Source organism: Loxodonta africana, chromosome 8, assembly GCF_030014295.1.
Source record: "Loxodonta africana isolate mLoxAfr1 chromosome 8, mLoxAfr1.hap2, whole genome shotgun sequence".
In the NCBI taxonomy this organism is placed as follows: domain Eukaryota; kingdom Metazoa; phylum Chordata; class Mammalia; order Proboscidea; family Elephantidae; genus Loxodonta; species Loxodonta africana.
In genome coordinates, this window is record NC_087349.1 from 38,498,510 (window position 1) to 38,509,469 (window position 10,960).

The 10,960-nt window shown below is 38.5% G+C and overlaps 1 protein-coding gene across 16 annotated transcripts in view; it reads left to right on the forward strand.

Moving 5' to 3' along the window:
• IMMP2L (inner mitochondrial membrane peptidase subunit 2) overlaps positions 1 to 10,960 on the forward strand; it is a 1,024,913-nt gene that overhangs the window by 679,066 nt on the left and 334,887 nt on the right. The window lies entirely within an intron of this gene.

The following is a 10,960-nucleotide window of genomic DNA, read 5'->3' on the forward strand; positions in this document are numbered from 1 at the left end:
CAGCAGAGCTTCCAGACTAAGACAGAGTAGGAAGAAAGGCCTAGTGATCTACATGTGAAAATCAGCCCGTGAAATCCTTGTGAATTATGGTCTGATCTGCAACCAGTTATGGGGATGGCACAGGACTGGACAGGATCTTGTTCTGCTGTGCACAGGGTGGCCATGAGTTGGGGGCTGGCTCAACGGCAGCTAACAACAATGACCATTTTTGACCCTGATCCTGTGGTCTTTGGATTTAGAGGCACAGGATTAGGGTATACACAACCCTCCTTCCAGCTCAGCTACGTAATAATTTCTGTTAAAAGCAAGAGATATTATAGTATCCTAGACTTTTGAGATTCCTGGAGAATAAATATAACGAAAAGTAGAGTTAAAAATAAGCAAATATTTTTAGAAAATACATTTTGAATTTCTACTGATTATATTCATTACAAAATGTCTATTGAGATGAAGTGAATGCTGTCATCTCAATGAAAGTTCTGCTCATTTTTTCTGCTCAAAATTTCATCAAAGTATGCAAATAATATATCTTTGAAACAGTTATCGTATTATTGCAAGATATTTACAAATTACTGAACTTTTTTTTCCCTCAAATTTGAAGGGGAAAGGAAGTCAACATTCAAATAAGCATTTTCGTAGCCAATTTTCTTCATACTAAATTCTTATCTGAGTTTAACCTAGAAGAAACACAAGGCTTTTAGTGCAAATCGAAGATGTTGTTTTAATTTTAAATGTTGAGATAAGATGTCAAAACATCTTATTCAAGCTGGCTGATCCATATAGTTATTTTTGCAATGCACGCTAAATCTCAGCAAGGGACTTTCATATTTTTATCCTTTAAATTCTCTGTCATGATGCCGTTGTTCTTAGCATAACATTACTAATGCTGCATTTTAGTTTGTTACCTTAGGATTCCTAGGGAGTTGAATGCGGTGGCTCAAAGAAAATAATTACTAAGGTATCTGAAAGAACTACTGTATAATATTTTCTAGTGGTAGAAGGGCATTTTGAATAGTTTGGAATTGCTTAAGAGACTTTGGCAGATGAGAGAGGCTATGTAAGAGGGAACACAGATCTGTCAATCACTAGGCATCTAAAAGCCTTTTATAAATGCATATACATAGTCAACTTCTGATTATGAGAACTAACAAAGGTCAATAATCCGAAGATTAATCCAAGAGTCATTTATATTTGCATTTAAAATGCAATTTGTACTTATATCTCATTATGGGTATGCCTGCTGTTCTGAAAGTTAATTCCCAGTCAAATAATGAAGTTTTGCTATGAATATTTGACTCAAATGAAGCCAGAAATATATTTAGTTTCCCTGGCTTGACCCCTCAGGTCAAGACCTCCCTGATGTGAAGGAGCGTTTTACATGTCTGCCTTTCAAAGCTACATGAAAATTAGAGCAAAGAGGCAAATGACAGTTTTTTAAGAAAAAAAAAAAAAGCAGACTCCTTTATGTTTAATCTCTTGTGATATGCCACAAATAACCTAAACTTGAATAAAATATATGCATAATTAAGAGTTGACTCTATAGTAATGCGCATTACAGAGATTTATTCTACTTTGCTGTAAAATGAATTGTTTTTCCCACTTGTAGACAGGGCGTATATGTGAATTTGTACGTATGAGGGGGTTAGCTTGGAGTGATGTGTATGGCATATCCTATGTGCACTCAAGACTCCCCTTTGTCTTCCTCCTCCCATGCTGTGTGTGTGTGTGTGTGTGTGTGAATGACTGACTTCCTTTTCATCCAATCGCTCTAACAGAAACTGGCCACAACGCTTCAGACTTTATCTCCCTCATACTTTATATCTAATCAGCCATGTAATTTTATCAGTTTCCCCTCTGAAGTGTATATGAGAAGAACTGTTTCTCTCCATCCCCACTGTTACTTACCTTGTACAAGATATCATGTCTGCCTGGGAGTACTTCTCCATGGTTTCTACCTCAATTTACCCTCTTCAATCAAAAATAGTTCATCTAAAATATAATTTTCTCATGTCTGTCTCTTCCTTAAAACCCTTCAATGACTCTCAATTGCTCTTAGGTCTAAAACTAAACTTTTTATCCAGGCTCTCAAGGCCTTTTGCAGTCTGGTGCGTGCTTACCTCACCAACCTTGTCTGTTCTCATATACTTGCCTTCTCGTAACCTTTATCTCAAGGGGTCTTCTAATCACCTCTGTACTTGTCTGTATCCCTCAGTGGATTGTGCACTTCTTGAGGTCAGGAATCATGCTGATCTTGCTACTATTATATTCCTGGTACCTAGTGCAATGTGCGTACATCAGGCATTGTCATAAAAATGTGTTGAATGAATGAAAGCTGCAGTTCATGTAAATTACCTGGGACCCCCATCCTCTTCCTACTTGCAAATTTTCTTTTAATAATGTGGTGTATTCATTATTTTCTGTCTTCCATGGCAGCTTGAACTAGTTCTGAAGAAATAAGACACAGTGAACTTTCTAAGTTTCCATTTTCCTCATTTTTATCTAGAGGCTAAAGAAGTTAGACTACTTACATTGTGGTTGTAATTCTACTTTGTGATCCTATATACGTATACCCACCCTAACTTATCTAAAACTCCAGGGTGTATGTATGCGTGTGTGTGTGTGTGTATATATTATATATATATATAATATATACACACACATATAAACCCGGGTTGCGTTAAGAGTTATAGCAGCTAACCAAAAAGTTGGCAGTTTGAATCCACTGTGTGCTCCTTGGAAACCCTATGGGGCAGCTCTACTCTGTGCTATAGGATCTCTTTGAGTTGGAATTGATTTGACAGCAACAGGTTTTTTGTTTTTTTGGTTTTATATATATTTATCTGGGGCCCTGGTGGCACAGTAGTTAAGTGTTTGGCTGCTAACCAAAAGCTCAGCAATTCTAATCCTCCAGCTGCTCCTTGGAAACCCTATGGGCACAGTTCTACTCTGTCCTATAGGGTCACTATGAATCGGAATCAATCTGATGGCAGTAGGGTTTTTTTCTATGAATATATATATATACACACACACATATATGGCAAACGTATATACATGTATATACGTGTGTGCGTATATATATAATATATGTATGTGTGTATATATAAAAGGAGCCCTGGTGGTATAAACAGTTAAGCACCTGACTGTTAAGTGAAAGGTTGGCAGTTCAAACCCACCTGGCAGCTCCACAGGAGAAGGCCCTGGTGATCTACTTCCATAAAGATTGTAGCCAGGATAACCCTCTGGGGCAGTTCTGACTCTGTCACCTGGGGTCACTGTGAGTTGGAATCCACTCGGCACCTAACAACAATATATTTAAATGTTTCTTCTAAACCTGTATTTATTTGCCTTTGAAAACAATGTCTATTAAGGTTTACTTTTAAAAAAAATTAGTGTCAAGTGTGTGTCTCTTTCAATTTATGTTTGATTTGTTTTTATGTGAGTATCATATATAAGCATTACTATATGTGATTACCTTCACTGTAAGCTGAAAAGCTATAAAAGTAGAGGGAATAAATGCAGTCATGTTTATTTGCCTACATGAAATTTATTTTACTAGCTGCATTACTATGAAGTATCACTCCCACTGTAGTGAGGTGTTTCTGAGGGCAATTGCCCTATTATTTGAGGCATTAAAGCTCTTTAGAAGATCACAATGTGAATTCAAAATAATAATGGAAATAATAGTATTGTTTACTCTGAAAACTCATACTTGCACATCTCGTCAGAAATGGTGCAAATGAGAATTAGCTAGATCAAGTTTTAACTGAAATAGCCATGGAAATTTCTTTTATTCATGTACCTTTGATCTATATTACATTTTAGCTCTTCTGATAATAAAATTCTCTCTCCCTGTAAATCTTCCTCCACTCTAACTTACTACATTCCTTTGTTACCCAGCATAGGCAGAGGTGCTGAGAACTGACATACTTGTACCTTCTTGCTGCCTTCCCCCCACAGCATGACTAGAAGTGGCTCTGGAAAAGTGAGCTCCAGTCATATGCTTCATAGACTACAAAATCCCAGAGGGAAACAAGGCATGGCAGAGAGTGGCAGTGCCCTGAGCATTTTGCCCTAACTCTCCTACCGAGGTCTTAGCAATACCCGTACTCTTGCAAGGCACAGTCCTTCATGGTGGGAATTGATTCACACAACCTACCAAAATTATGCAAGTGAGTGAATTGTTTCTCCTTTCGTTGATCATTCACTCAGTCATTCTTCATGGAGGAAGTACTCACTTGGCACTGTTTTTCAGTTGTTTCAGTCTCCAATACAACATGCTGCCAGAATTCATTCCTTGCCCCGTGGCAAAGTTACAAACTATCAAATCAGGCCAAACAGGCATCTTGGCTAGGAGTATAATTACTCAGCTGTAGGAAATGATCTTGGTCCAGAAAACAGGGCTTTTGTGTCTCGTAGGTTCTCCATTTATTGCTTCTCTCCCTCCAGGCTTTATTTCAGAGCACTGACATAGTCGTCATGTGCCATTGAGTCAATTCCAAATCGTAACAACCCTATATGACAGAGTAGAACTGCCTCACGGGGTTTCCTAGGCTGTAATGTTTTGTGGGAAGAAGCCCTGGTGGTTTAGTGCTTAAGAGCTCAGCTGCTAACTGAAAGGTAGGCAGTTGAAACCCACCAGCTGCTCCGTGGGAAAAAGATGTGGCAGTCTGCTCCCATAAAGACGACAGCCTTGGAAACCCTATGGGGCAAATTTACTCTGTCCTACAGGATCACTAGGAGTCAGAATTGACTTAATGGCAAAAAGTTTGGTTTTTTGGTTTGGAATCTTTACAGAAGCAGATAGCCAGGGTGACAGTAAGGAACCTCTTTTTTTTAGTCACCTTTTTTTTTTTTAATGTGATGCTTCTCAGAGCATTACATTCAACTTTCCTTAAGCATGCATCATTATGTTTATTTTATTCTTTAATGGTAATATTGATGCCTGTCCATTTTGGGTGCCGATGGCTTTAGGAAAAGGGCAAGAGGTGTATTTTTCCAGGTCAACTTTCTGGCCAACACTTAGCTGTCAGACTTACTGAATTAGGTATCAATGAACATTGTTTTCAGCACATTTAAAATTTAGTCTCAATGACTCAATACAATTAATAGCCACACTCTGGTTTCCCAATGTTTTGGTCACTGTTTTCCTTCTTTACATGGGTGACTGGAACCACATACTTGAAAGCAGTCTTTAGTGGATACTTTTCTTTCCCTCTGCAGTCACTGCGTGTCCTCACATCCCTACCCACTTACCAGTGTCCTTCACATCTACAACCCTTTCCTAATTGTCACTGTCATCTTCTGATCTCTGGAGCATTCTTGTGCCTTCCAAAGTGATGTAGCACCTGTCACATCTCATCCAAGGGACACTTTCAACACCTGGGCGTGTTCTTGACTTTTTCAGCTCTCATGGCCTTCTTAAGTTTTCAACGTTGAGAGCAGAACCTGAAACTTGTTTTGAATGTAGCACAGTTGAAATTGTGCTACATTTATAGCCTTGAGCCTTGAACTCCCTTTCTCTGGCCAAAATATGGCCTTTATTTACAACTCTCTCCTTCCCTTATGCTCACTGGACATGTCCTTTACACTCAGCATGAGCTTCAGTCATCTTATTCCTGTCTGTGTCTCTGGCTGTGTGACCTTAAGAAACCCATCCAGTATCCACACACCTCAGTTTCGTCCTATTAAACTAGTTGGTTGGCCTGGGCTGGATCTGTAAGACCCCTTCCAGCTCTGAAATTATGAGCTATAATCTGCAGGCAGTCTTTGTGAGAGAAGCATGCTAATAAATTGAATTATACAATCTCCATAGCTCTGATATAAAGTATTCTTACATTTGTGTGGATGTGATCCTTGCTTATTCTGTCTTTCCTAATCTGAAAGCATCTAAGTGAATATACTGCCCTGTGTTTTCTGGAGGAACTGATTAAAGTGATTAAATATGATTATTAGTGCTGGAAGGAAAAAGAGCCAGGATAACAGGAAGTTAAGATGTATCTCCATATACGTAATTGTTAAACCAAAATTGCTGTTACTGAGGACACGAGGCTAAGATTTCTCTCAACTTACGATTTTGTGTTAATGAAAACATTTATATTTTTAATAGCAGGCCTTTGAAAATATGTATTAGAAATGAGATATAGCTGAGAACAATAAGCAGAGCGATATGCTAAATATTCTGCAGAGTTTTGTCTGCTTTAGAACTCTCTTTACTCTTTCCTTTGCCTATAAAGTCATGGGAAATGCTGGGACTATTTATCTCAGGAACCTGCAGATATGCTGATATAGTTAAAACCATAACTATTCAATTAAGACTCAATTGTAAATCAGCCAGTGGCTAGGTTGTTTTAGAAGTAGGGGCACTGACACGGGGAGTTCATTTCTTAATTTCCTGAGTAAATGAGGGCATACATTTAAAAATAAAAATGTTGCCTTGAAGCACTGTTACAGAACACAAGTAAGGTTCAGAGCCTTTGTTTAATTTCTCTTCTGTGCTTTTGCAGTATTCTCAAAACCACAGCATTTATCTTTCAGCTTCTACTCAGGGCATGCCAAGATGCGTCAAGAATCCTAAATCCATTATCTAGAGTGGAATATGCATATGAATGGGAGGAGCTTTGGAAGTCTTTGTACTGTGCTTCCAGTGTTGCCAAAGGTAGATTTTTTCATTTTATTCACTTTGGAGACGGACTGAAAACAAAAACAAAATATATTTATGGTTCAAGTCATACATAACATGTAAATTTTAAGGATATTAGAATTTGTCATAAGTTAATAACCTAATTTGGAAGTATTGCATCTGTAGGATGCGTTTCTATTCCTGTGCTTCATGCCATAGTTCGTCATAATTGAAGTTTATTAAGTGCTTTTTATGTGACCAGGCAGTGATTCGTTCTGTTGTACATGGGGTCGCTATGAGTCAGAACCGACTTGATGGCACCTAACAACAGCAACACATCTGAGGTACTTTGCTAGGTGCTGTTTTTTTTTTTTTTTTTATGAGCAACACATAGTCTGTGTCCTCATGGAATTTATTAAGACCAAAACTAAAATGGAAAAAAAAAAAAAAAAAAACAGGCTGAGAAATAGATATGCTTTGAATTAAATCTGCAAGTAATTTGACTTGCTAATATGGTGTTAATAAACTGATTACAATTATAGCTCTTTACCAAATAACAAGAACATTCATTTTTGGCTAAGCTAAAAAAATGATTTCCAACAGTGAAGTTATTTATGGACAAAATTCCCTTATCTAGAATAATATGATAGGACCAGATAACAGAGCTTTTCATTGTTTTTAGAGAGAAGACTTATTGGCAGATTGCTATGGCAGGCCATTGTAGACATAAAATAAATACTTACTGGTTATATTAAAAAAATAACCAGAGAAAATATAAAGTGATATTGAAACAAATGCTAGACTGTGTATTATGGACTATACATGCCAAAGAAATTTAGATATGAAAGTGATCAGTGTAAGCTGAGACTGGTCAAGGGGGTCTTCAGGAATAACTGGTGCTGAGAAGCCAAAGTAGCAGGAGGCCAGCACATAGTCCTGCTTTTGCTTTGAGTGTCCTTTTCTGTTTCTGGAAATCTCCAGCTCATTCTTTATAACTCAAGAGAGGTCAGTAGTATAACTTTTCATTGTGACTTTGCTGGACTTTCCCACATAATTACCTCCTCCTTACAACTCCCATGACATATTTGTTCTTTCATTCATACAATGGATACTTTTGTTTGCCAATTATGTACCAGGCATTTTTGTTCTTGGCGTGAGGATACAGCCGTAAGCCCACCATACCTAAGTCCCTGTCAACATGCATACGTTGTTCTGTGGGGGTGAGGGGGAGAGACAGCAAAGTAAACGATAACGGCAACGTTGTGTGTACGTGTGTGTGCAAGTGTGTGTAGCTTTGTGTGTGTGTGTAATGGATTTAAGAGGATTGGGAATTGCCTAGGAGTAGTTCCTTTTACATAATTGTCCAGGAAAGATTTTTTTTTTTAATGATGACATTTGACCAGAGACTTGAATGAAATGAGGAAAATGAGCCATGCCGATATAAGGGGGGGTGTTCTAGGCAGAGGGACGATTAGTTCAAAGTCCCTGAGCCAGTTACATTGTTAGTGTGCTCAAAGAACAGGAGGATTTGGCCAATGTGGTGAAGATCATTGCAGGTGAGGGTGGGTGGTAGATGTCCTCAGAGAGGTAGTAGAGAAATCATACCTTGTAGGGCTTATATACCATTGTAAGGGCCTTGGGTTTTATTCTGAGGGAGGTAAGAAGCCATTGGTGGATATGATCAGAGGAACATAGTGATCTGACATATTAAAAGTCACATACTGGCTTTGCGTTCAGAGTAGAGAGTACAGAGGGGAGAAGTATGAAATAGGGGAAAGGGTTAGGAGACCATTGCAATAGTTCAGAAGTGAGATGATAATGGTTTGGGTCAATGATGGTGGAGGTGGTGAGAAGTAGTTGGATTCTGGATATATTTTGAAAGGACAGCTAATAAAATTTACTAAAGAAAAGAATGAGTAACGTCTTAATGTTTTTAGCCTGGGTTACTGTAAGAATAGAATTGTTAGTAACTGCAATTGGGAGGAATGTTTGAGAAACAGGGTGGAAAGAGAGGAATCACTTTGGAGCATGTTAAAGTTTTAGATGCCTATGTTACATTCAAGAAGAGGTAACAATTAGGTGTACTTGGTTATATATATCCATTGCTGTCGGGTTGATTCTGACTCATAGTGACCTTATAGGGCAGAGTAGAACTGCCCCGTAGGATTTCCAAGTGTAAATCTTTACGGAAGTAGACTGTCACTTTTTTTCCCATGAAGTGGCTGGTAGGTTTGAACCACAGACCTCTAGGTTAGTAACCAAGCTCTTAACCACTGTGCCACCAGGACTCCTATATATATATATATATATAACAGCTTTTATGTATATAATAGATATGTATGTATGTGTGTGTATATATATGTGTATATATGTATACATATGTATCTCTATACTCACTGTATACTCACACGTGTGTATTTATATATACATATATATACACACAAATACATAAATATATGTATACATACATATGTACATATTGATGGTATTTTAATTCATGGGACTACATGATATCAACTGGGAGTAGGTATAGATGAAGAGAAGCATGAGGCTGAGCCCTGGGGAATTGCAACGTCTAGAGTCAGGGAGAGGACGAACATCAACAAAAGAGACTGAGAAGATGTAGCCAATGAAGCAGAAGGAGAATTAAGAAATAATTGTATTTCAGAAGCCCAATGATGAAAGTGTTTCAAGGAGAGAGTCACCAGTGTGTCAAAAGGTGCTGGCCCTACTAAAAGCTGTTTTGATAGATCGGTTGAGACAAAAGCCAATTGGAGTAGATTCAAGAGAAAAGGGGAGGACAGAAAGTAGAGACATCAGAAATATGGTAGAGAGGTGAGATCAAGAGAGATGTTGTTAGTGGTGAGATTGGACCTGCTCAAACATATTTGTGTTGGCTAGGAATGATCCAGCAGAGGCAGAGAAACTGATGAAGCAAGACAAGAAGGGAGAATTCCTAGAGTGATTTATCTGACTAGAAGAGAGGAGATGGAACTCTAGGAGCTTACCTGAGTAAGATGGGGCTTTAGGAAGAGAGAGGAAAGTAAACTCAAAGAATGAGAGCCTGGTAACTGGGGTTTAAATAAGGTGGTGGCTGAAACAGTCTGACACTGAGATTTTGGAAGAGTCTAGAGAGAATGACCTGATGAGAGGGAGGACTTTGGAATCTGGGACATTCTGTAAAATGTTTGCTATTGAAAGAAATACCAAAGCAGAGAAATATACCTCCCCTAGTATGGTGTTGGAAACCCTGGTGGCTTAGTGGTTAAGAGCTATGGCTGCTAACCACAAGGTTGGCAGTTCTAATCCATCAGGTGCTCCTTGGAAATTCTATGGGGCAGTTCTATTCTCTCCTGTAGGGTCGCTACGAGTCGGAATCGACTCGATGGCAAGAGGTAGTACAGTGTCTGTCAAAAGATTTCTGCTTAATAAATGTCTCATGAATGAATAAATATTAAAATAAATAGCTCTTGTTGCAAAATGTACTTTTGTTTGAGGGGATTAAACTGGTTGTTTTCTGCAATCACTTCTAGTGTTAAAGGTCTGTATGAGTCTATGAAAAAAAAAAGCCCAATGATATGTTATACAATACAGAGGCCAAATATGATAGAAATGCTGTTGTTTTCCTCTCCTATGTCCTTTTCAGTGGTTGCAAATCAGTCCCTGTACTCTTTTGTTCTCCTTGAGTCAAGAGTTGTTCTCAGAATCCTTCTTCCCCCCCTCACCCAACCAGGCTCTCAAATCAGCCAGCCACACTACCTCTGGATTGGCTTTGGCGTTCAGTATCAAATCTATATATTGTCACTAATATATATTTTTAAGATGATAGCTACAATCAAGCCTTTCCTAAACCACACGTGAGGTGTAGGCATGATTCACCCCAAAATGTGAGAATACCTCCCAGGCGCAGACCCAGATAAGCCCCTTGAGAGTCAGCAGTGGGGAGGGCTATGCGTGGAGGAACTAGACCTGCTCTGCTTTCATCTATTATATGTGCTGGTACAAAGCGTTCATGGCTTTAAAAAATTGGAAAACTACTGGCCTAGCTGCAATGAGTTTCTGTTATCTAATTTATTTTCTTTTGTTCACCAAACAGTGTTCCAGCCAGTAATTCAGTTTCCATGCATTCTAAAGCTAGAAAGAATTATCCTGGAGAGCAGTTTTAAGCATTTAGTCACTAGAAAGGAAGATCCCTTTTTCAAAGAATACACTTGCAGTTTTCACCCTCTCTTGAATGGTTAATTGGCTCCAAAATCAAACTCAAATAAAAGAATTAGCTTCCATCAGTAACTGTTTAATTACAGGAGACTGGACTCCCCCAGAACAGAAACTACTCTGGTC